At 37.9% G+C, this 23,625-nt stretch overlaps 1 pseudogene; it reads left to right on the top strand.

Annotated features, from left to right (window-relative positions):
• The first annotated feature begins 517 nt into the window (after nucleotides 1–517).
• LOC146884143 (rust resistance kinase Lr10 pseudogene) lies at nucleotides 518–1,942 on the top strand (annotated as a pseudogene).
• Nucleotides 1,943–23,625: the final 21,683 nt, after the last annotated feature.

The raw sequence follows: 23,625 nt of genomic DNA, 5'->3' as shown, positions 1-23,625 counted from the left end.
AAATAAATATAAAAATTGAATGATTTTATTATTATTATTATTATTATTATTATTATCTATAATTATATATAAACCTTCTTTTGTGTATATATTTTATAATTTTAATTTTACCTCTAATAATCTTATTAACTGACTATCTAGCAATGATTGCCATATTGATTTTTTTTAAACTACCATGGTTTTCATTGAAAGTAATAGTAAGAAGTATCCATACTAATATTCAAATACTTTTTACTATTATTTTCAATATTTTTTATTTATTTTTTTAAAATTTTACAAATGCGACAACACTTATATTTCTGTTAGTATTAATAAAAAAGTCGATAAGTGGTTATCTTTTAATTTAATGAAGGTATTGGGATTTTTTTTATTTTATTGTTACAGCCTGATGACATTAATTATATTAATTCACAGGATTACTGATAGCAATACGTAGACCAAACAAATATTTACCAAGTCAATTCACTATATATCCATCTGAGTATATATATGGATTAATTACGTTGGGACACTATGGTATACCATTCTTCACAGCTAGATATGTTATTGGCACGATTTTGTTTATTGTTCTATTGATATACAAGTGGAAAAGAAGACATTCTTCCGCATATAAAAATATTGAAAATTATTTAGAGCAAAATAGTTTGATGCCTATTCGATACTTATATAAGCAAATTGAGAAGATGACCACAAGTTTCAATGAAAAATTGGGTGAAGGAGACTATGGTTCTGTATTTAAGGGAAAGTTACGTAATGGATCTTGTGTTGCCGTAAAAGTGTTACGAAAATCAAAAGGTAATGGACAAGACTTTATCAATGAAGTTGCAACAATTGGAAGAATACATCATCAAAATATAGTGAATTTAATAGGATATTGTGTTGAGGGCTCAAAACTTGCTCTTATTTATGAGTTCATGCCAAATGGATCTCTTGACAAATTTATATTTTCCAAAGAAGGAAATCAACATTTATCCTATGACACAATATATAATATAGAAATTGGAGTAGCTCGTGGAATTTCTTATCTATATTCAGGATGTGAGATGCATATTTTACATTTTGACATCAAACCCCAGAACATCCTTCTTGATGAAAATTTCACCCCAAAGATATCTGACTTTGGATTGGCAAAACTATATCCAACAGACAAAAGTGTTGTGACTATGACAACAACAAAAGGGACAATTGGGTACATGGCTCCAGAATTGTTTTATAGAAATGTTGGAAGAATATCAAATAAGTCTGATGTTTATAGCTTTGGAATGCTTCTAATGGAGATAACAAGCAATAGAAAAAACCTAAACCCTCATGCAGAGCATTCAAGTCAACTTTACTTTCCTTTTTGGGTTTATGATCAACTTGATAAAGGGAAAGATATAGAAATGGAAGATGTCATAGAGAATGAGAACAAAGTTACTAAAAAGATGATCATAGTTTCACTTTGGTGTATACAATTGAAACCAAATAATCGTCCTTCTATGAATAAAGTAATCGAAATGCTTGAAGGAGACATTGAAAACCTACAAATACCTCCAAAGCCTTCTTTGTATCCACATGAAACATTCAAAGATAGTCAAAGAATCTGCTCCGACTTCATTAATTCTTCAAGTTTTTCCATGGAGATTGCTATTGATGCGCCACTAAAGGAAAGTATTTGATAATGTAGATTAATTATATGTTTTATCCAACTTCATTGACTTAAACATCTTCATCTTTGATGTTTACACTATTTGAATTATTTCCTATATTTAAAACTTCACATATTAAAATATAAGGGTGTACCTCAACCTAACTTGATCAAATACAATAACAAGTGAGAAACTAAATTTAGTTAAAATAAATAAATTAAATAGGTATGTTTTTTTGGTAAGTGTCTTTATTAAATTCTATAATAACTAAGATTGTTATGTAAGCTAGGTAATAGTGAAGGATAGGATGGAAAACTAATAAAACAATCTAGGAATTCATCAAATCAATTATAATTACTTACTTTAATTAACTTCACCTTATGTTTGGATGAGATGTTTCAACAATTTCAAGTACATGATATTTGAATTACTTACAATTGAATTCTCTTAGTTTTTTAAATAGTTTGTTTGGATGAGGTAGTTTAAATATCTTAGACTTCAATTTCCTATTTGGATAAAGTAATTTAATTTCTCTTTCAAGGAAAATTTCTGTTTTAAAAATATTTGGATAGCTTGCCTCTACCCTTAACCATAAGTTCAAATAGCTTGACTTTTAACCTAGGACGACTCGTCACAACCTTTGGCCGATACCTACTTGTCTTGACTTTCTGGGCCAACTTACCTCTACCTCTTACTCAGTCTTCTTTCACCTAGGATGACTCATACTGAACTTCGATCTGGACTTACCCGTCCTTATCTTCAGTCAGGGTTGACCATATCGACCCTTGGTTCGGGTTGACTCGTCCTAACCCTCAGCCCGACCGACTCATCTTGACCTTTGACTCAATCGACTTGTCTCTACCTTCGACCCAAGTCTAACTATATTGACCTTCAGTATAGTTGACTTATCTCAACCTTTGGCCACGACCAATTTGGCTCGTCATTCATATTGGGATAAATCAACTTAACCTTTGGCCTATGAAATGACTTTACCTTCAACCTATGCAAAATTGACTTTACCTTCGACCTACGTCGACTCCTCTCGACTTTCGAATGAACCAAGTTGCCATGACTTATGCGTTGGACTGACCCTGAACCGACTCATCCCGACCTTTAATCTGAGCAGACTTAGCCTAACCTTTGGCTTGTGTCTAATTGACTTGACCTTCATCCACAACCAACTTATGATGTGACCGCAATAAGGCTTATAGCATTGGGCTAACGCCTAGGCCCATTCCTTTTAATTTCTTTTCTTTTCTTTTATTTTTAATTAAATAAAGGTTGTTCTAATTGGGCTTGTTTTGTTATTTGTAGCACATTTTCAAAGCTTCCAATTATTAAGTGTTGGCATTGGACCTGCGACCTAATTCAGCTAAAATTTAAGCATGGCCCTTTCATCCGCATTCCTTCATGCGAGCATTGGGCCTGCAAAGTGCAGCCAATAATTTTCTTCAAGTAGCGCCTAAGAGAGTGTTTTATGGGTCTATAAACAAAAAACCTCTCGACGCGTGATAAGTGCAGCCCAACAACACACCTAAAAGCATTCCTTTCCTCCACGCATCAACATTGCTGATTTTTGGGCTTTAATCAACAACTGCAGCACGCTCTCTTCTTCCACGCATGCACCTTTCAAATTGAATCTGCAAACCAGCAGCCCAATAACCTTCAGCATAATCAGCATGTGTACTTCGGACCATCAAATTAAGTCCAGCCCATGTGCTTATTGGAGGGACGCGAGCCACACATCACAAGCATTCAACTAGGGTTCTTTCATGCGTATTCCACCTCATTTTCTCTCACGGAAATCCTCAGCCATTAGGGTTCTTCTTTCACGGGTACCAACCAAAGTCCGCATGCAACCCAAGCTCCTTCACGCGTTCCACCACCTACGTAGCTAGGATTGTTTTTGCTCACATTTTCATTTCCTTTTAGACAAACAATTTTCGTGCCTCTTCTCTTCTTTATAAAAGAGGCAAGCTACCACTGTATGAGTTAGCTTTGATGAATGTGAGATTGGTTGAGATTACTCTCCCCTTTCGGCTCAGCTCAAACCTTAAACCCTAGATGAGATTTCATCTCATCGGGTTGCCATAAACACCGTGAGTGTGTGAGTTTCGTGTGAGAACGAGAGCGAATCATACCATTTCTGCGTCTTCCGCTGCAATTCTCGTCGAATGGAGTCATTTCCCTCCGATTAACGGCACTGCCGACCTTATCAACTTAGATTGTCCTTCATCCCTCAATCGAATCAACTTGACATTTGGCCCATTTTGAATATGCTCGACCTTCAGCCTGTGCTGAATTGACTTAACCTTTTTCCTACACCGACTCGTGTTGACCTTTGCCCTTATCGATGTGTTTCGACCTTTGCCTCGACTAACCAGTCTTGACCTTCGGCTCGAGCCATTTTGTCTCAATCTTTGGTGTAGGCCAAATTGATTCGATTTTCACCCTAGGCCAACTTGATTGAGCCTTTAGTCTAAGCTAACCCAACTGAACCTTCAGCTCAAGCCAAGTCGACTTAGCCTTCAGCCTGAGTCGACTCAACTCAACCTTTCTAAGTGGAAAGAAAAGGAGTATTTGAAATTTTTATATTTTTTTCATTTGAAATACCTTCCAAAATTTCTTCAATTTAATTTTTTTCTAATTACTTTTTTCAAAGATGTCATTTTAGAGTAAAAAGGTTTAAATTCTTCAAATAAATGAAGTATCTTTCTAAATTATGTCATCCAAACACAACATTGCTTTAATTTGATTATAAAAATGTATTTTAATATTTTTATGAAAGTTAATAAAATGAGTTTTTCTACTCTATTTCATCCCAAATGACTACATTAACTTATATTTTGGCGAGTAATTTTTTCAGCTAAATTTTTCCATTAAGTACAACCATGTCTGTAATGTTACCAACTTCCATAATAGAAGGAAAATCCACTCCGAAAACTCGTATGGTGGATTTTCTTTATAATGAAGATGTGTTACTCCTCACTGACTTTTTTTTTAAGTAATAATCTCAATGTTTCAACACACACAAAAATTTATGATTTTAATGTTTTGTTTATTTTAGGAATTTAAACCCCTTAAATGTATTATTCACAAGGATGGCAACAGGGTGGGGCGGGACAAGTTTCATTATCTCATACACTAGTGAAGTTTTTTGTTTGTTAGGTTTATTGTTCTACAAGGTATCAGGCTACTATCAAACCACCATTAATTAAAGTCCAAATTAGAGATGTATATGCCTTGAGTTGAAGTAGACGAGCCCCAATAACCAATAAGATTTTGATGATAACAAAACGCTCTAGCAGATTAATAAGTCTATAGTTAGAAGTGAAGTTGTGTTAGACTATTTGATGGAGCTTCAATGTGTGGTGGCTGGTAGAAGCTCTATAGGCAGCAAACATGGACTAGAAACAAGTGTTTAAGGCTCTTGTAGCAATGATATTTGGATTGGTGAAAGGAGAACTAGACTAGAAACTAGGCTAGTGAAAGGTGGCTAGAGGAAATGTTGTAAACCTATAACTTAGGTGCTCTCAAAATAATAGAATAGTGGAGTGATCTCAACAAAAAACATTATATTAGAAATTTAAAGAGTAAACTCTATAAAGTGCAATAAAACTCTCTTTTATAGAAGAGAATGTCACTAATGCACATGCACATGAAATGCGTTTGGAAATGAAATGCAATTTTTGGAGAAGAATTCTCTCTCTTGAACCTTGGATGCGCATGATGGCTTGGATGCGTGACAAGTGGCATGACATTCCTTTGTAAGTCAAAGTCGTACCTCCCTTGTGGTGAATGGGGTGTCTCGGGCAAAGCTCCTTATTGGGCTTGGAGTAGTCTAATTAAAATCCAATGAACAAGTTTATTTAGCCTACTATTTATGAAAGCAAGGCCTAAATAATGGCCTAATTTCAAAGGCTACTCTAATTCTCAATCATGCAATCTCTTCATATCTTCACATCTTCTTTGGCCCATGAAAAGAGTAATTGAAGCCCATGATAAGTGTGGCCATTTTGAGGAAAGCCCATTTAGATCTTCTTTAGAATGCTCCTTGTTATTGGGCCTCTTGATGGACTTTGGGCTCGAGATGCATGTGGGTCTTGTTCCGGTTTTGCTATTGTTTGGATGTTACTGCTGCCCGAATGAGTGCTGGAAAATAGTTTAATCATCAACCTCATTCTTAACCATTCACCTATGTATTTCTCCTCATTTCCTCTCATCGCCTTAATCATCATCTCCTTCCCTACCACATTCAATGCGACTTTTATCCCCCTCTTCCAACCCTCACTCATTTTCTTCTCCTTTCCATCATTCTGTTGCATAAAAGCAGAAACGCGCATGCTCAGTTCATGTTTCACTCCACTCATCATCACCCATTCGGCCCCTTCTTCATATTCGACCTTCATCTTCATCCTTCACCTTCATAAAAACTAGAGAGAATAGAAACCCAAAACCAGAACCCACACGCCCAGAACACCAAAAACATTGGTCGTTTCTAGAACCTCTTCACCATTAACTTATCTTCATCTTCCCTTAACTCGCAACACATCCTTGCACTAGTAAAATTACAGCGAAACAAGAACAAGTCCTACCCGCACAAAATTGCACAATTCAATCAAAGCAGGGAAGAAAGGAAAATCACCATCGGTAATTCTGTCGGTGATTTAAAGCTTGAATAGGCTGAATGCCGATGGTCTCCGAGTAGCAGGGTCACGCAGTCGTGAGCGGAGTGGTGCTCGTATGGAAGCCATTCGATGTCGCACCTGAGATGAAGGAGCGCGAAGGACGAGCATCCCTGGGTTCTCGTCGACGTCTCCGACATCACCGGTAAGCCAGTCGCGGGATGGCTTGGTGAAGCAAATATGGAGGTGGTGTTCTGGTGGATGATGACGAGAGAGAAGGTCTCGCAGAAGAACGAATGAGAAATAACAATGGGAACGTTGTGGCTTCGACGGTGGACGACAGCTTCAACGGTGGCCAGTGTCGTGAACATTGGCCTTGGCCGGCCATGAGTGGGTGAGGGTTGGTGCTGCGCACGTAGAGGAGGAAGAAACCCTCTTTAGGGTTTTCATATTATGAGAGTTATTTTGGGGTTAGGTTTAAATCTGGTCCCATTAACTTCCTACACCACCACTTTTAATATTCTTACCCTTCTATGTATTGGGTCTGTCTCCTTCGCGCACCCCATCTTTAATCTCTACGCACCCCCAATGTTTCACTCTATGCACCCCATTTTTTCTTTATCTCGGACCCGTTTTAATTTTATGTTACGAGTACCCCCTGATGTTTACTAACCTTGCACCCCTGCCACACTTGTTTCATATTTTACTTCGTGCACCACCATAATTGATAACCTTGCACCCCTATTTATGTTGGCCTTGTTTTGAGCCTATGTTTTATGTTTACTTCATGCACCTCACACATTACTCATGCACCCTACTATTGTTGTTTATTTCACTTTTATCCTTTTTTTTATTAAATTTTTTTCTAAAAAAGGAGAGAAAACAAAAGTATTTTAAATTATAAAAAAATTACAAAAAAATAGAAAAATCTAAAAAGTGAAAAATGTTCTCTTTTGCTTTTTGTGTCTGTCCGGTTGCCCACACCGTGAGACACTCATTTTCAAAAGTACAAAAAAAATTATTTTTCTTTCTCTTTTAGTGTCTGTCCGACCGTTCACGTCATGTGGCACATGTTTTCAAGTAATTCAAAAATACCAAAAAATATTAAATTTCAATATATGAAAACATCAACGTTTTTAAACAAAGATATCTTTTTAAGAACTATGTGATCCTTGATTCTCCATTATGAGATACGTAGGAGCAAGGACAACCCTTATCAGGTTCACTTCAAAAAAACTAAATCAGTTTCCAAATTATTTTCCAAATCGTTTTTTAAAAGAACTACGTAACCCTGATTTCTCATTTTGAATGAGAATACGTAGGACGAAGGTCAATCCTTGTCGGCCCCAAAAAATTAAAAAAATATGTTTTGTTTCTTTTTAGCATTATTGTCTTATTATTTTGGGGAAAATTAACATTTTGAAAACCAAATCAACCTCGCACCTTCCCTTGCAACCACCATTCTCGTGGCCTAAACTACATTCCAGGAGCAAACTTCATTCTCTATCAGTCCCACAAGCCTAGGCACTCCTGTCTCGTGCATTCATTCAAGTAATTGTTCCTGTGATTTTTCTCCTTCAAATTGTAGGTGTTGTTCATGTGTGGCATTCTCTCTTTGTGCTTTGTGGATTTTATGAGTTAGGTGGATATTGTTTGGGCCAGATTGTTTGGGCCATTTTAGTGTCGTTGAGCTGCAATTTGTGTTGGTTTTTGTTTAAAGTTCTGTTTTAGGTGTAGTTTAGGATTTTGCCAACTTAGCTATCGTGCTCATCCTATTATGTTATGTGAATATTTGTGGCTGGGTCAATTTTGGACCAAATTAGTGTGTGTCTGCAGTGTTGGCCAATGGTATTCTGTTAGGGCCATGATTTTGGTTGTTGTTTAGTGTTAATGGTTCAATTTATGCTAACCCTGGCTAGTTTTGCTAAGTCTTATTTTGTGGGGCTTCAAGATGCCCCTATTTTATGCTCATTGTTAAGATCTTTCTCACACTTTTTGCTATTAGTTTTAGGCTTACTATAATGTTTTTGCTGGTCATTCTCTAACTCAATTGTTGACTTTGGGACATTACCACTATTTTACTATGTGATTTATAGGATGGCATCTTCCTCCACTCCTAAGCACTAAAAAGCAACTGTTGGCCAATCTTTTAGAGGCCAAAAGAGGAAGGAGGAATTATATTCCCACTGCTTCCTTACCAAGGAGAATGAAAAGAACTTTGCCTTAGTTCAGAACCAAAGGCTTTTGATGGAGAAGCGACTTGGCCTTTTACCTAGAGAAGTTCCCGAGTTCTTGGAAGAATACTTCGGAGAGGGTGGAATAATTTGGGGTTGTATCCAGCTCCTGTGAACATAGCTATAGTGAAGGAGTTCTATGCCAATGCAACGAAAATACATGATGAAGAACCTTACCTAAGCTACATTCGAGGAAGACGCCTCCCTTTTGATGTAGAAATCATCAACTCATTCTTGGGAACGAAATGGGAAATGGGCGACATACCATGTCAGTATGCCCAATTAGTGAAGGACGTTGTTGATTATAGGGAGATAGACCAGGCCTTGTGCATCTTGGGGGGGACTTTTACATTGAACAACCAACAACAACCCACTAAAATCCTTAGGCCCAACACCCCATGCTCACATCCTTCTAACGTCACTATGAACCGATCTATCATCCTATATACCATTGTCATTAGTAGATCCTTGAATGTAGGCTGGATCATTACAAATGAAATCCATCAGTGCGCTCATGTCGCCAAGCCTAAGGCTCCTCTTGGGCACCCTTCTTTAATCACCCATCTGTGTCAATTGGCTAGGGTTGATACTTCTACTCCACCATTCGAGATGCCTCATTTTTCGATTGACTTGGGCTACTACACGCAGTTTTGCCTGCTAGGCGAGAGAGCCCCCGTTCCACCACACGATCGTCGCTAGCAGCCATCGACCCCTTCCCCTGATGTATGGCAGATGATGGTGTTACAGATGCAATCTTTGGACGTCAAGCTAGATGCACTCCATCGACTGGGAGTGGCACACACTGAGATAATCAGGTAGGTGTCCTTAGCCATGCCAGAGCTGCATGTTTTGTCTGCTGAAGAAGTTAAAGCCATAGTAGCGTGGCATAATGACCAGGCCAACCTTTTTGGAGGAGGCAGAGTGACTGCCGCTGCAAATGAAGAAGAAATTGATGATGATGAGGAGGAGCCTGATGATGATTATGATGATTCCTCCACTACGAGCGAGGATAGCATGTCATGAGATGCACTTAGAGGTTGAGAGATAGACTCACCTTTTGTAGGACTTATTTTGTGGATAGTTATGATTTGATTTATGTTTTTAGATTTCAGTTGTAGTTAGGAAATTCTATGACTTGACATATTTGACTAAGATGATGCTTATGAATCCATGACTTCAAACACATTGCATGTTGATAATGATGATTTGTGTTGCTCATTTTGTTTAAAAATTTGTTTTGAAATTTTTTGTTGTTGAGTAGAGGCTCGTGGTTGTCCACATTTTGGTAAAATTGTGATTACGCTCTTTGTATAGAGTTATTGATATTGGCGTAGTGTTTAACAACGCCTAGAACCCATGAGCCAAACCATGTGAGATGTTGTGCTTGAAATTGTTTGACAGAGTGCTATCACTTTTAATTTTGCCTGAGTTCCTTATTGATTCATCACTTGCATGTAAACATATGATCAAGGCCAATTTTTGTGACTTAATTATTTTGTCTGAGCCAAACAACCAATCTGCTTTAAATTTGAACTCTTGTGCAATCCTTTGAACTTAATTGAAATTTCCTTCATCCCTGAAGCCTTATGTTGTAAGAAAAACCCTTGACCACACCATCTCACTTTGAGTTAAAAGAGCAAGAACTTTATGTCATGGATGTGACTCAAGTTTGGGGGAGATTGCTAAAGAAGAGGAAGCATTAAGAACAATCTTGAAATGTTGGTGGTTCATGAATGGATGTACATTCCATTAAAAAAAATTGTGAATAAAGGAACACTACGGAGGCAAAGCAAGATGGTATTTGGTTGTATTTGGTTCTAGACAATGGAGTAGAATGTTACACCATGACTTGATCTACTTACTTTCTTATTGCTTTTGTGAATTCATATTGCATGTTCAAAATCACGTTTAAGGTATTGGTAACTTGTGGTTCTCTTTAAATTCTCATACTTTTTGTTATGGAACTTTATTTCCCATGTATTTTGTTGGCAATCTGTAATTCTCATGTGGTGCATGTTGGAAGTGTTTTGCTTTGCTTGAAGACTCTTGGTGAAATTAAGTGGTGTGTGAGGTATTTCGTTTCACCTAGAGACCCAAAGATGACTCTTTCACCTGTGTGAAACAGTGGAAAAGGGGTTCTTTGTGCCTGTGTGAAGCATTGGTAAAGGATTGGTCTGAGTATTGAACTCTCTCGCCTGTTTGAAGCAATGGGGAGAGGAAAGATGTTTCACCTTACTTCTAGCTTGTTGTTGAGTATAGTGGTAGGTGTGCGATGCACCGATGTTTTTACTCATAAGTCTTTGAGGAATAAGGAAAATTTGTCTATTATTGTGATGGTCGGACTACTTGAACCGTCTAATTCTAGAAAACTAGATATTATGGTGGGGTAAAAGGTCACGAAAAACCAAAGCTTGATTATAATTACTATGTTTGAGGATTATAAATGAATGTGATAATTTGTTTGGTTCAACATGGTTGGTTGTTTGGATTTAGGGGTTGTGTGTTCAAATTTGATTGTGATTACTATGTTTAAGTATTTTACTTGGATGAGACGTTGAGTATTAATTGCCATGTTCTATTTGGCTAGATTTCTTTTATATATCATTATTTATGGTTAACTTACCCCTATTTGTTTGTTTGTGTGTTTGTTGTGTGTGCGAATATCGTATAACGTGTGTGTTACACAAGAGCAAATGATATTGCATATGCTTTTGGCATGGAGTGTAAGAATCGAAAAAATTAAATAAATAAATAAATTTTTATTTAATATAAATGCACTGAAAGGGATTTTTATGGTAATTAATGCAAAGAATTATGACAAGGAGCAATGGTAGCTTAAGTGGTTGAGCGTGTGGAATGGCGTTGAAAAGAGTTAGGTTCGAGTCTTGTGTATATCATTAGTGTGAGATTTTAATTGCTTAATTATTTTGTGTACATGCATGAACACATGGCTTGGTGTCATAATTATAAATGTGCATAAAATGTTAAGAAATATGGAATGACTTATTGGTTGTGTACATGCTTGGTAATTAGAGGGGATGAGGGTTCGAACCTTAGCTGGTGTGATATAGTCATTTTCTCTTTTATCAATTTTTTCTCTACATTAGAGAGACCCTAAGCTGAGCAGTTACATGGCATGAAACCACTTGTTAATGTCCCTAGTATCATTTCGAGGGGACTGTTAGGGAAGGTTTTTCAAAGCACAAAAACATGGCCAAAGGAGACTTCGCAAAGGCTAGGAAGGATCTTGAAGCTAAAGAAACTTTTGGCTGTAAGGAGGAGTCCCTAGGGTGCTTTAGAGTGGGATTTTCAGTTTGGGGAGCTGTAATTCATGTATACATTCATTATATATGCTTTTGTATTGTGTTGATGCATGGTTTCCCTCATTGTTGTGAATTTACGCTGTTTTATGTAGTTTCTGGGCTTCTGTCCAGAAATCGGCTAACGACGTTGAAGGCCCACCAGGCAACAGATCATAAGTAACTTTGTTCTTGAGTTCAAGCACAAAATTTTTGGCAGCCATGAATGAACACCAGGCGCCATGAGCAAATCTGGTTCGTTTTTGGGTTTTTGTAAATTTTGGGTTGTTCTGATCTAGGAAAAGTAGTCTCTAGCATTTGGTTGAAAGATGAATACTATGAACTGATGAGTTGTGTTGTGTTTTTGATGAATAATTGTGTGTTTGAACATGAGGGCATGCTAGGTTTTGTCTTGATTTCGGATGAATAGGGAATATGATTTAACTAGAGTAATTGTAATTATTTTGGCTCTTGTATTTGTTGAATAAATATGCTTGCACATCGTGAACCTGAGGCAAGGCCGTAAGGTATGAAATTGCATCTCTGGAATTTAGTGGGGACTTTTGGGGTTCCTCACATGTGTAAGAAAATCTAGGGTTTTCCTAAAAATTGATGCACTGCTTAGTGGGTCTTAATCTACCGCCAAGCGACAGCCCAAAACGCAATTGCATTCTTGTGTTTGGCTGTGACGGGCACAGGTTTGGGTTACGTTGAGGATTTTGCATGGTATGGGATTGAATGAATAATTATGCGAAAACATGAACATGATTGAGGAAGTCAAATATAATGGTAATGGTTTTACTTGGGTATGTGGATTATGAATATGAAAAGAAGTTGATTAGAGTGTGGGTTGAGGTATAGGGCAAGGAGATATATGCAAAGGATGCCTCGCATGATTATATAATTGTTTCATTATTTAATGTTGCTTTAAAGTTTTTCATAGGAAGAGTAAACCTCAATGAATTTTAGTTGGTTGCACAAATTCTAATATAAAGATATTTATATTTTTGGAATGCTTACTAAGTTGTGTAATTTGAAAATATGTCCATTTGAGTATAAGTGTATGTGTGGTTGTATTCTTGGTTGTGTGGATTAGGGGTTGGGTTCAATAGAACTTGACTTGGAGTGCCAAATCAATAATCCTGAATACTAGTGTGGCGCTTAGCGGCACAGGGTAGCTTGTAGATGGTGGAACCACGAATTGTGGCTTGTGGCAACAAAGGATATCTTAAGGTCATCATCTGGAGATGTAGAATGTGTATGAACATGGTGGTGGCCATGTTTTCTAGAATCAAAGAATTAAGGTTCTTCGATGAGAGTGTCTTTACTTTATTATGTTATTAAATGTTTATTCTTTTAGCTCACCCTATTTGATTGTGTTTGACGATGATCGTGTAATTCATTACACGGGAGCAAATGATGTTGCAAGTGGAGCTGGTGAGGCATAATGTCGGAGAGGGGCAACATGGGAGTTTTATTTTATGGTTTAATTATATGATTTTTTGTAAACGGGTTTTACTATCAGTTATTTAATATGTAAACATTGAGTTAAATTATGTATATTTGAATTTTAGCACTTTTAATAAAATTTGAAATTCCCACGTTTTGGGAAAGAGCTTTTATTATTAAATGCGTTATTTTAGTATCATTTTATTTTATTTAAACTAGTATTATCCGACCACGATGTTACATGGAGTAGAATGACGAGAGGCTGAGGTGGACTCGGGATTTTATATTCTTTTATTAAGTTGTTTTACCATAAAGGTTCAAGATGATGTAAATTCTTTTACTAGCGTTTTTTATTTGAAAAATTTTAGATAACTTAAGGTTTTGAACTACGCAATTTAATTAAATTATAAGTGTTTTTTTTCATTATTACATTTTCAACGATAATCATTTTCTGCCAAATGTATTCATTTTCTAACTTTCTGTGACATCCCAAAATTAGGGTGTTACAACGTAGTCCCTGATTTTTCATTTTTAATGGAAATATGTGGGAACAAGGTACATCCTTGTTAGACCTAAAAAAAAATTATTTCTTTTTGAATAGTATTTTCTTATTTTTTGAAAAATTAAATATTTTGAAAACCACATATATTTTTGCACATGTAATTAAAGGTACTGTCTTAGAACGAACGTTGTAGGGTGCTAACACCTTCCCTACGTGTAACCAACTCAAGGACCTATTTTTCACATATCTTGTCTTATGTTTTCGATTTTTCCATAGTTTTCCAGAATAAAATATGGTGGTGACTTCTAGCTCTATTTTTTTAAATTTTTTTTTGGTTTGTCATCCGTCACGATTTTGGTTGCGACAATTACCAATTACTATTTCATTTAATTAGATTTATTAAAATTTACGTATATTCTACTTTACCTATAAATAATATTATTTGTATGAAGAAAAGACACAACAAGTACCACAAAACAACTTATATAAAATTGTTTTCAGTCGTTTATTCTATATTATCTTTTAAGACATTGATGTTCATAAGGTTCAGAGATCCTTCACTACACTTAATAGAGTTCTTGTATCTTGGGGGAGAAGATATAATTTTGTTTTACCCTGAGTAGTGGGGACGTTTTCTCTCTGAAGACAACATTCTACTTGCCTAAACCTATACTATTTTTATTCCTTTCTTTAATTATAATTTTATCATATTTTGGCTATCATTTGTTTTACTTGATGAATCTTCTATCTTCTATATCTTTGTCTTATTCTTATATAATAATTATTATTTATTTTGATTAATATTTTCCTAACACTTTTGTCAAATTCTTATTCTAGGATTATTTGGCTACAAACATTGTTAAATTTTGTTGTCAATTTGATTTTTAATATGTGGTAAGTCATCTTAAAGTAAATATTTTTAAGTATGATCACCTTTCAATTTCTAGATTTTAGTGCACTAAATTACTTTTAAAATGACCCATCTAATCCTAATAGATGTTGTTTGGTAGTGAAATGTGTCATTTGATAGCTATAGATAATTGTAGATATATTTAATTGTATGAAAAATCTCATGACCCAATTGTTCATCACCGAGTGAATCAATAATCTCTTGTAAGTATTACGTTATATTAGTTTATTGCCATTATATACTTTTAACTAACATTGTTTAACCTTAGTTATGTTTAATAGTTAACATGCACAACACAACGAAACACCTTCACTAACATAAAATTTGCCTATCACGTTTGCATATTTACGCCTGACCCAAGAGAAAAAACATAAAAAAATGATGGATGACATACTTGTAATTAATTTCTCAATATTTACGTTTATTGTCCTAGTAACAAGTGTAAATATCAAAATTTACATCTGACTAGGAAGCAACAAACATAAATTTATGTCTTATTGCATAAAATACCAGACAATTATTCATCTTTATTTTACTTTGTGTATTTTTCGTTTTGTATCTCCAGTTGTGTGATTAAAAATAAATATTAGATTGTTCCTTTTGTTGGTATTTAAGGTACTAAGTGGACAACAAAATGGTAATAAAGTTAGTTTTGATCTTGTTTTGTTTTTGCAATCATTTCTTATAAGAAGATGAGTGTGACATAAGATTGAGGAGTTCAATGGGAAAATATTTTCCAACCTATGAAGTGATAAAACAATTAGGTTTACAAGAAGAAGGCTTTAAAATGCTTTGGAAAATTTTTTTCTTAACATTTGTTAATTAGACGTTGATAAGGCCCTCTAAAGGTTTTAAAATATGTTTACAGATATTTTAACAAACATTTGATAAGAATAACAAGGACTTGCATACGTGTACAAGAAAATAGAAGTAAAACTTTAGTTTATATTGGTTCACCCCCAACCTAGAAAACTAAGGTTGGAATATAGCTTGAAAACACTACAAGATTTTTTATTTTTTTTGCACAACAACCTATTAAGCACTCTAAAGAGAGTTCATTTGATGGTTTATAAACACTTTTAAAATGATTTTGTGAGACAGTTAGAAGAGACAACCAAAGGCAATTGCAAACTCGTAAGAAATAATCATAGTGAATACACATTTTTTTTATACTTGTTCACCCTATATTTATGTTATGTCTTGTTTAAAATAGCAAGGTTATCTATAGAAATTAAGGGTTTGAATAGAGCTTAAAAGTCATTTATGAAAACTTTTTGCATAATATCAAACATTGAAAAAGGGGTTGTTTAAAGTTTATAAGACATGCTAAAATTACTTCTGTGAAATAGTTAGAAGACACAAAGAAGAGCGAATGAAAACATTAAAAAGATAACAACAATGAATACATACTTTTTTATATTACATTACATATAACTTGGGCTAGTGTAGTTATTATTTTATCAATTCCAAATGGTTCCACCGATCAATAGAGATTACATATATTATTAATATCACTTCTAACTTACAACAACACAAATCCACTTCTTCATGTTTGAGTACACAACAACTTTATAAGCTAAGTATTATCTGTAGGCAATACAACAAAGGTTGTTTTGAATATAAGAATTGATCTCAATAGGGATAATATGAATTAAACAACTTTTTATTCTAGAGACTTGACCTCACAAAATTCTCTCTTTATATGTCCTTAGAAGACAAATTATGATTTAATCGCTTGAAGCTTTTGTAATCTCGAGCCTTGTCATCATTGATAAGCTTCCTTTTATGGATGTCCAAAGAGGATTTTTGTAGCTAGATATGTTAAAATGGGTTTCAACCCGTGAGTCATTCCGGCTCAGCACGGGTTTGAGCTGGTTGGATTGGAAAAATTTAGGTTTTTAAAATATGGGTCAAATTGGACTTGTCTTACTTAACCTGCGGATAAACGAGTTTGAGTCGGGGAAAGTGCATTAATGTAAGACCCGTGAAAATTAATTAATTAAATATTTAATTAATTAATAAATGCGGGTAGAAAGCGCCTTTATGGCATTAAGTATTGTTTAGGGTGATGTGGAAAAGTATTAGCTCAAGTGGTTGAGAGTACTTTGATTGTATGAGAGGACTTGGGTTCGAGTCCTATGTATGCCAATTATGTGTAGTTGTTTTATTATTGATTTTAAAGATATGTATGAGTATGTGATTGGTATTGTAAACTTATGTTGATTTGTATGTATCACCAAAAGTGATTTGGTATAGTGGTTGTGCTTTGGCCTTATGAGTGGAAGGTAATGGATTCAAACCTTGGTGGGCAAAGAATAAGCTTTATTTTTTCTAACTAATAGTTGTGGTATGAATGTGAAGGGTTAAAGAAAAGCCTAGCAGAATGGGGCCCCCAAGGGGGTTGGAAAATTACCAAATAATTAATATTGAAGAGGAATTAAAATCCACAAAGCCCAAGCTCGTTTTATTTTTAAAAACCCTCTTAAAGGCACCTATAAAAGCCAAAACTTAGGAAAAGGGAAGAGTTTTGGCATCTGTGGTGAACTATTATAGAGAGAGTACGAAATTGAGGCTGAGAGGTGTGGTTTGGGTGCGTAAAGGGGCTGAACTAAGAGGAAGTCTGTGGCACTTCATTGGCAAACCAAGGAAAACCAATCTTCTTCCCAATTTCAATCAAATTTTCAGGTTAGGGGAGCTGTCTATGTTGTATGCGAATTATGGTTGTGCCCTGAGTTTGTTTTATTCTCATATGATATATATATGGTACGAATGGCATATTGCAGACCCGTGATTGTTGGTATAATCTGCACTATAATTGATAATTGTGAATGGTATGCGGGGTAAAAGTCCTTTTTAATTTGGAATAAGGATTTGATGAAGGTTTTGGTGTTGTTATTTTTGGGTTATGGCCAAGATGTGTGTTCAGAGGTTTCAAACGTGTTGCACTGCATATACATGGCTTGGTTGATGATACAAATTGATTGAACATGTTTATGTTGCGATTTGGGATTGGTTTGGGTATGTTTCGAATGATTTGTGTGCGTGTACAGAGGCAAAACCCCTCAAGTCTCGCCCAAGCGAGTCCATCTTGCCCAAGCGAGAATTGTAGAGCTACATTTCTGGTTTAAAGGCCTTGTAGCTCAACTAGGCGAGCTGTGTTAATGTTGAGCGAGTGACACTCTTGCTTAGGCGAGAGTGGCTCGCCTAAGCGAGATCACAAGGAAGGGTGCTCATGTTGAGCGCGACTTCTCGTCCAAGCAAGGGTTTTATGGGTTTTGAGCGAACTAGGGTCTCACCCAAGCGAGATGGCCTCGCCTAAGCGAGATGTCATGGTCATGTGGGATGTTCTGCTTGCATTTTAGCCCAGGCGAGATTGAGTTGGCTGTTTGGGTGAGAGATGATCTCGCCTAGGCGAGGGGATCTCGCCTAAGCGAAATAACGTGACTATGTTGTTGTTTTGAGCTCGTCTAGGTGAGGCGGACTAGCATAAGCGAGACTGAGGGTCTAGCTTGGGTAAGAGTCCCTAGCTTAAGCGAGTATGTGTGAAATGCCATGTTGTGTGTGTGCGCTTGTATGTGCGATTTGTTTTTTTGTATCTATGTATAGGATGTTTATGCATATGTGTTGTGTTTGGGCTTGAAGGACTAAGTCTAGTAGGGGTTTGGGATGTACTCGGTGGTTGGACACATGATGGGCATGGAACTCGTTGAGTTCCTGTCGGCTACTAATGGGCGAGGAATCCTTAGTATGGTGATTGTATGTGTCGGGCGCACGATGGGCAAGGAATTGTTGTGTTTTCGTCTGCTACTATTGGGCGAGGAGTCCATAGTATGGTGATTGCGTGCGTGCCAGGGTATAGGTTATGAGACTTGGATGTTTATACTACATGCGAGGAGTCTGTAGGGTAGGGCTATGAGCGAGATAGGCTCATAGGGTTGGACCACGAATGAGTTAGTTTCGTGGGAGCACAGGGAAGTCCCAAGACCTAGTTCATGAATATGACTCATGAAGGACTATGAGGTCATGGTCGGGCGATTTGAAAATTATGAGATTGGTACTTATATTATTTTGGGTTGGGAAACATGTTTCTTGCATATATCTATTTATATTTTATTGTGCATAGCTCACCCTATCTATGTGTGTATGGCGATGATCGGATAATTTGTTATCCGGGAGTAGATGATTTGACAGGTGAGCCAGGAGATGCTTAGAGGCGGAGAGCATGGGCTACTTGGGATTTTGAAAGAACTTTATTGTTTTGATTTTAATGTAAATATCTTTATGTTGAATTTTAATAACATTTATAACGATATTGTACATTCGACTTATGTATGCTACCAGTTATGGTTTTAATTTTCCTGCGTTTTTGGGAAATAGTTTATATTCAATGCAATATTTATTTTAATTCAAATTTTATTTATTTAATATCAGTAATATTCCTTAGGGATGTTACAATTGGTATCAGAGCAAATGTTTTGAAAATATTTTAAAAATATTTTGGGGCTTTTGGGAAGTGAGCTTACCGTTTGATTGTGTGTGTGATTTAGTTGTATGTAAGGAAGATAATAGTGGTTTTGTTTAAATAAGTGAATTGGTTTTAACAGTTGTAATGTGGCGTATCCAGGCTATGGCTGCTAACAGGAGGAGGAGGAATAGTGGTGTTGATGACATCGCGGAGGCCATTCATCGGATGGTGGATGTGATGCAAACACCGGTAGCGGCACAACCTAGGGCGGCAATTGCACCAGTTAGGGTGCCAACTGTGGAGGACTTGCTCCACAAACCAGCGGAGTTCAATGGCAAAGTCTCTCCGAATGAAGTGGATGCTTGACTCCGCAAGTGTGAGAAGATTTTTAAAGTGATGAATTGCCCTGATGAGCAGAGGCTACTTTTCGCCACTTATCTGCTGAATGATGACGCAAAGTATTGGTGGACGAGAATGCAACAGCAGATGTAGACCCGAGATGAACAGGTGGATTGGACCAGCTTCAGGACGCGGTTCCTGAAGAAATATTTCCTCGACACCGCCAGACAAGACAGGGAGGCAGAGTTCCTCACAGTACAGTAGGGGGATATGATAGTACAAGAGTACGTGAACCAATTCGAGCATTTGGCGAGATTCTCTTCACAGAATATGACAGAAGAGTGGAGGTGTTTGAAGTTTGAGCGAGGGCTCAAACATGAGATTAAGAAGATGGTGACTCCCTTACGAGAGAGGTGGTTTCCCGTTTTGGTGGAACAGACCAAGAGTGTCGAGCATCTAGAGAAGGGCCCTGGCCTAGTGGTGAGTAGACATCAGAAGAATGTCGTAGAGGCGCGATAAATGAAGAAGCCGTACAGCCGACCACAGACGTATGGGGGTCCCACTTGCTATTAGTGTGGCGGACCTCATTTGAAGAGAAACTGCCCACAGCTGACCGGTGGAGTAGGGGGATCCGATGACCGTCGCAAGTGCTTCATCTGCGACAAATCGGGACATTTCGCTAACAACTGCCCTGAGAAGAAGAGCCCTGGTGCAAAGAAACCAGTAGTAGCCTCGCCAGCAAAACGAGCTCGAGCAGCTAGGAGGGTTTTTGCCATGACATCTACTGAGGCGACTCAGTCAGGTAATCTTATTCTTAAGCCTTGCTTATTATTCGGTCATTCGGTGTTAGTGTTGTTCGATTCTGGAGCAACACACTCATTCATATCTAATGCATGTGTGGGGAGATTGAGCTTGGAGAAACGTGACTTGGGGTGTGAGTTGCTTGTTTCAACTCCCTCCTTGGGTCAGGTGGCTACTAGTTCAGTCTGCGTCGGGTGTTCAATGGAAGTGGCAGGTCGTAGATTCAAGGTGAACTTGGTGTGCTTGCCTTTGGAGGGACTGGACGTGATACTAGGGATGGACTAGCTGTCTAACAAACACATCATGATTGACTGTGGACGGCGCAGCTTGGTATTCCCAGAAAATGTAGGGTTGGAGTTGATATCGACTCAACAGTTGTTGAAAGAACTACAAGGAGGGGCCATGTGTTTTATGGTGGTGGCCAAGCCGGAGAAGAAAAGTACTGCGGAGGTGATTTAGTCTATACCGGTGTCTAGTGAATATGCAGATGTGTTTCCAGATGAAGTGTTAGGGTTGCCGCCGAGTCGAGACATTGACTTCACCATTGATCTCATTCCTGGTGCAGGTCCAGTGTCTATGGCTCCATACAAAATGGCACCGGTTGAGCTTGCAGAACTCAAGAAACAAATTGAGGAATTATTGGAGAAGCAATTCATTCGACCGAGCGCTTCACCTTGGAGAGCCCCAGTTTTGTTAGTGAAGAAGAAGGACGGAGGTCGCGACTATGTGTGGATTATAGGCAACTGAACAAGCTGACTATTAAAAACAAATATCCGTTGCCAAGGATCGACGACTTGCTATACCAGTTGAAGGGAGCAGGGGTGTTCTCTAAAATCGACTTGAGGTCGGGATACCACCAGATTCTAGTGCGGCCGGAGGATGTGCAAAAGACAGCATTCAAATCACGATACGGCCACTATGAATATGTGGTTATGCCATTCAGAGTGACAAATGCACCGACCGTATTCATGGATTACATGAATAGAATCTTTCGACCTTGGTTAGATAAGTTTGTCGTTGTCTTCATAGACGACATTCTTATTTACTCAAAGACAAGAGAAGAGCATGCAGATCACATGAGGGTTGTATTGAAGATACTCAGAGACCACCAGTTGTATGGGAAGTTGTCCAAGTGTGAATTTTGGCTAGAGGAGGTACAGTTTCTTGGACATGTCATTTCAGCTAAGGGTATTGCAGTAGACCCGGCTAAGATTGAGACTATGCTTAACTGGGAAAGGCCTAAGATAGTGACGGAGGTGGGAAGTTTCTTGGGCCTAGCAGGTTACTGCAGGAGGTTTGTGGAGGGGTTCTCAAAAAAGGTGAACCCATTGACAAAGCTGACAAGAATAGATCAGCAATTCTCTTGGACCGAGCAATGTGAAGAGTGCTTCGAGGGAATGAAGAAGTGCTTGACTACCGCTCCAGTGTTAGTGATTCCAGATACCGAGAATGTGTTTGAGGTGTACTGTGACGCATCATATCAAGGTCTGGGGTGTGTATTGATGCAAGAAAAGAGGGCAGTGGCATATGTTTCTCGTCAACTGAAGGTGCATGAGAAGAATTACCTGACTCATGACTTGGAACTAGCAGCCATTGTGTTTGCTCTAAAGTCTTGGTGGCATTATCTATACGGCTCCCAATTCCGGGTATTCAGCGACCACAAAAGTTTGAAGTACTTGTTTGACCAGAAAGAGTTGAATATGAGGCAGCGTAGGTGGATGAAGTATTTGAAAGACTATGACTTTGAATTGCTCTACCATCCGGGCAAGGCAAATGTTGTAACCGATGCTCTGAGTCGGAAGAAGATGCATGTATCTTGTATGATGATAAAGGAGTTATAGTTGATTGAGAAACTCCAAGATATGAACCTGGGGATGCAGTTTGGGTCAGACTCGATACAGTGTAGCTTGCTAAGAGTTACTAATGAATTTTTCAATGAAATTCGTGTGGCTCAGGGACATGACTTGGAATTGCAACAGTTTGTGGGGTGGTTAGGTACTGAAAAAGGGAAGGATTATCAGATGGGAGAGGACGACATTCTACGATTTAAAGATAGAGTGTGTGTACTAGGAGGGCCTCATTTCAGGAGGCAGATACTGAAGGAGGGTCACCAAAGTCGTCTTAGCATACATCCAGGTATGACTAAGATGTATAAGGATTTGCAGGAGTCCTTTTGGTGGAATGGTATGAAGGTAGACGTAGCAGACTTTGTTGCTCAATGTTTGGTATGTCAAAAGGCCAAAATTGAACATCAAAGGCCGGGAGGTACCCTGCAACCACTAGACGTGCCTCAGTGGAAGTGGGACAGTATCTCTATGGATTTTGTGACACATCTTCCACGGTCGACTAAGGGCCATGATTCAGTTTGGGTGATAGTAGACAGGTTGACGAAATGTGCACATTTCCTGCCTATGAATCAGAAGTGGTCGATGGACAAGTTAGCAGAGTTGTTTGTGCGAGAGGTGGTAAGATTGCATGGGGTACCCGAAAGCATAGTATTAGATCGGGACCCTAGATTCACCTCACGGTTTTGGCAATCGTTGCAGGCGGCCTTGGGTACACAGTTGAGGATGAGTTCAGCGTATCATCCTCAGACGGATGGACAGTCTAAGTGGACCATCCAATCTCTAGAAGATTTATTAAGATCTTGTGTGTTGGATCACATGGGAAACTGGAATGATGTGCTACCTTTGGTGGAGTTCACCTACAATAATAGTTACCATTCCAGTATTGGTATGGCGCCCTATGAAGCATTGTATGGAAGGAGGTGTAGAACTCCATTGTGCTGGTATCAGGATGGTGAAGCCTTTGTGCTTGGTCCTGAATTTCTGCAACAGACGACCAGTAAGGTCAAGTTGATCCAAGACCGGATGAGAGCAACTCATAGTAGGCAAAAGTCTTATGTAGATAAGAGGAGACGGCCACTTGAGTTTGATGAAAGAGACCATGTATTTCTCCGGGTGACCCCAACTATAGGTATCGGAAGGGTTCTTAAATCAAGAAAGTTGACTCTGAGATTTATAGGACCTTATCAGATTACACGGAGAATAGGTGCAGCGGTGAATGAAATCGCTTTACCACCTCACCTATCCAACTTGCATAATGTGTTTCACGTCTCACAGTTGAGGAAATACATTGCAAGTCCAGATCATGTTTGGGAGTCAGATGAGGTGCAAGTATGCGAGGATCTGACTATGCCAGTTGGACCGGTGCGCATATTGGATACTCAGGCCAAGCAATTGAGAGGTAAAGAGTTGAAGACGGTGAAGGTTCTCTAGGACGAGGCAACCCAAGAGATGACTTGGGAGATGGAGGACCTCATGAGGAAGTCTTATCCTCACCTCTTTGCTGGTAAGTTATATTTTCGAGGACA

This window comes from Vigna unguiculata, chromosome 8 (genome assembly GCF_037176805.1).
Source record: "Vigna unguiculata cultivar grain cowpea cultivar isolate G323 ecotype 2 chromosome 8, ASM3717680v1, whole genome shotgun sequence".
Classification (NCBI taxonomy): Eukaryota; Viridiplantae; Streptophyta; class Magnoliopsida; order Fabales; family Fabaceae; genus Vigna; species Vigna unguiculata.
This window is presented reverse-complemented; position numbering and strand designations above follow the sequence as displayed.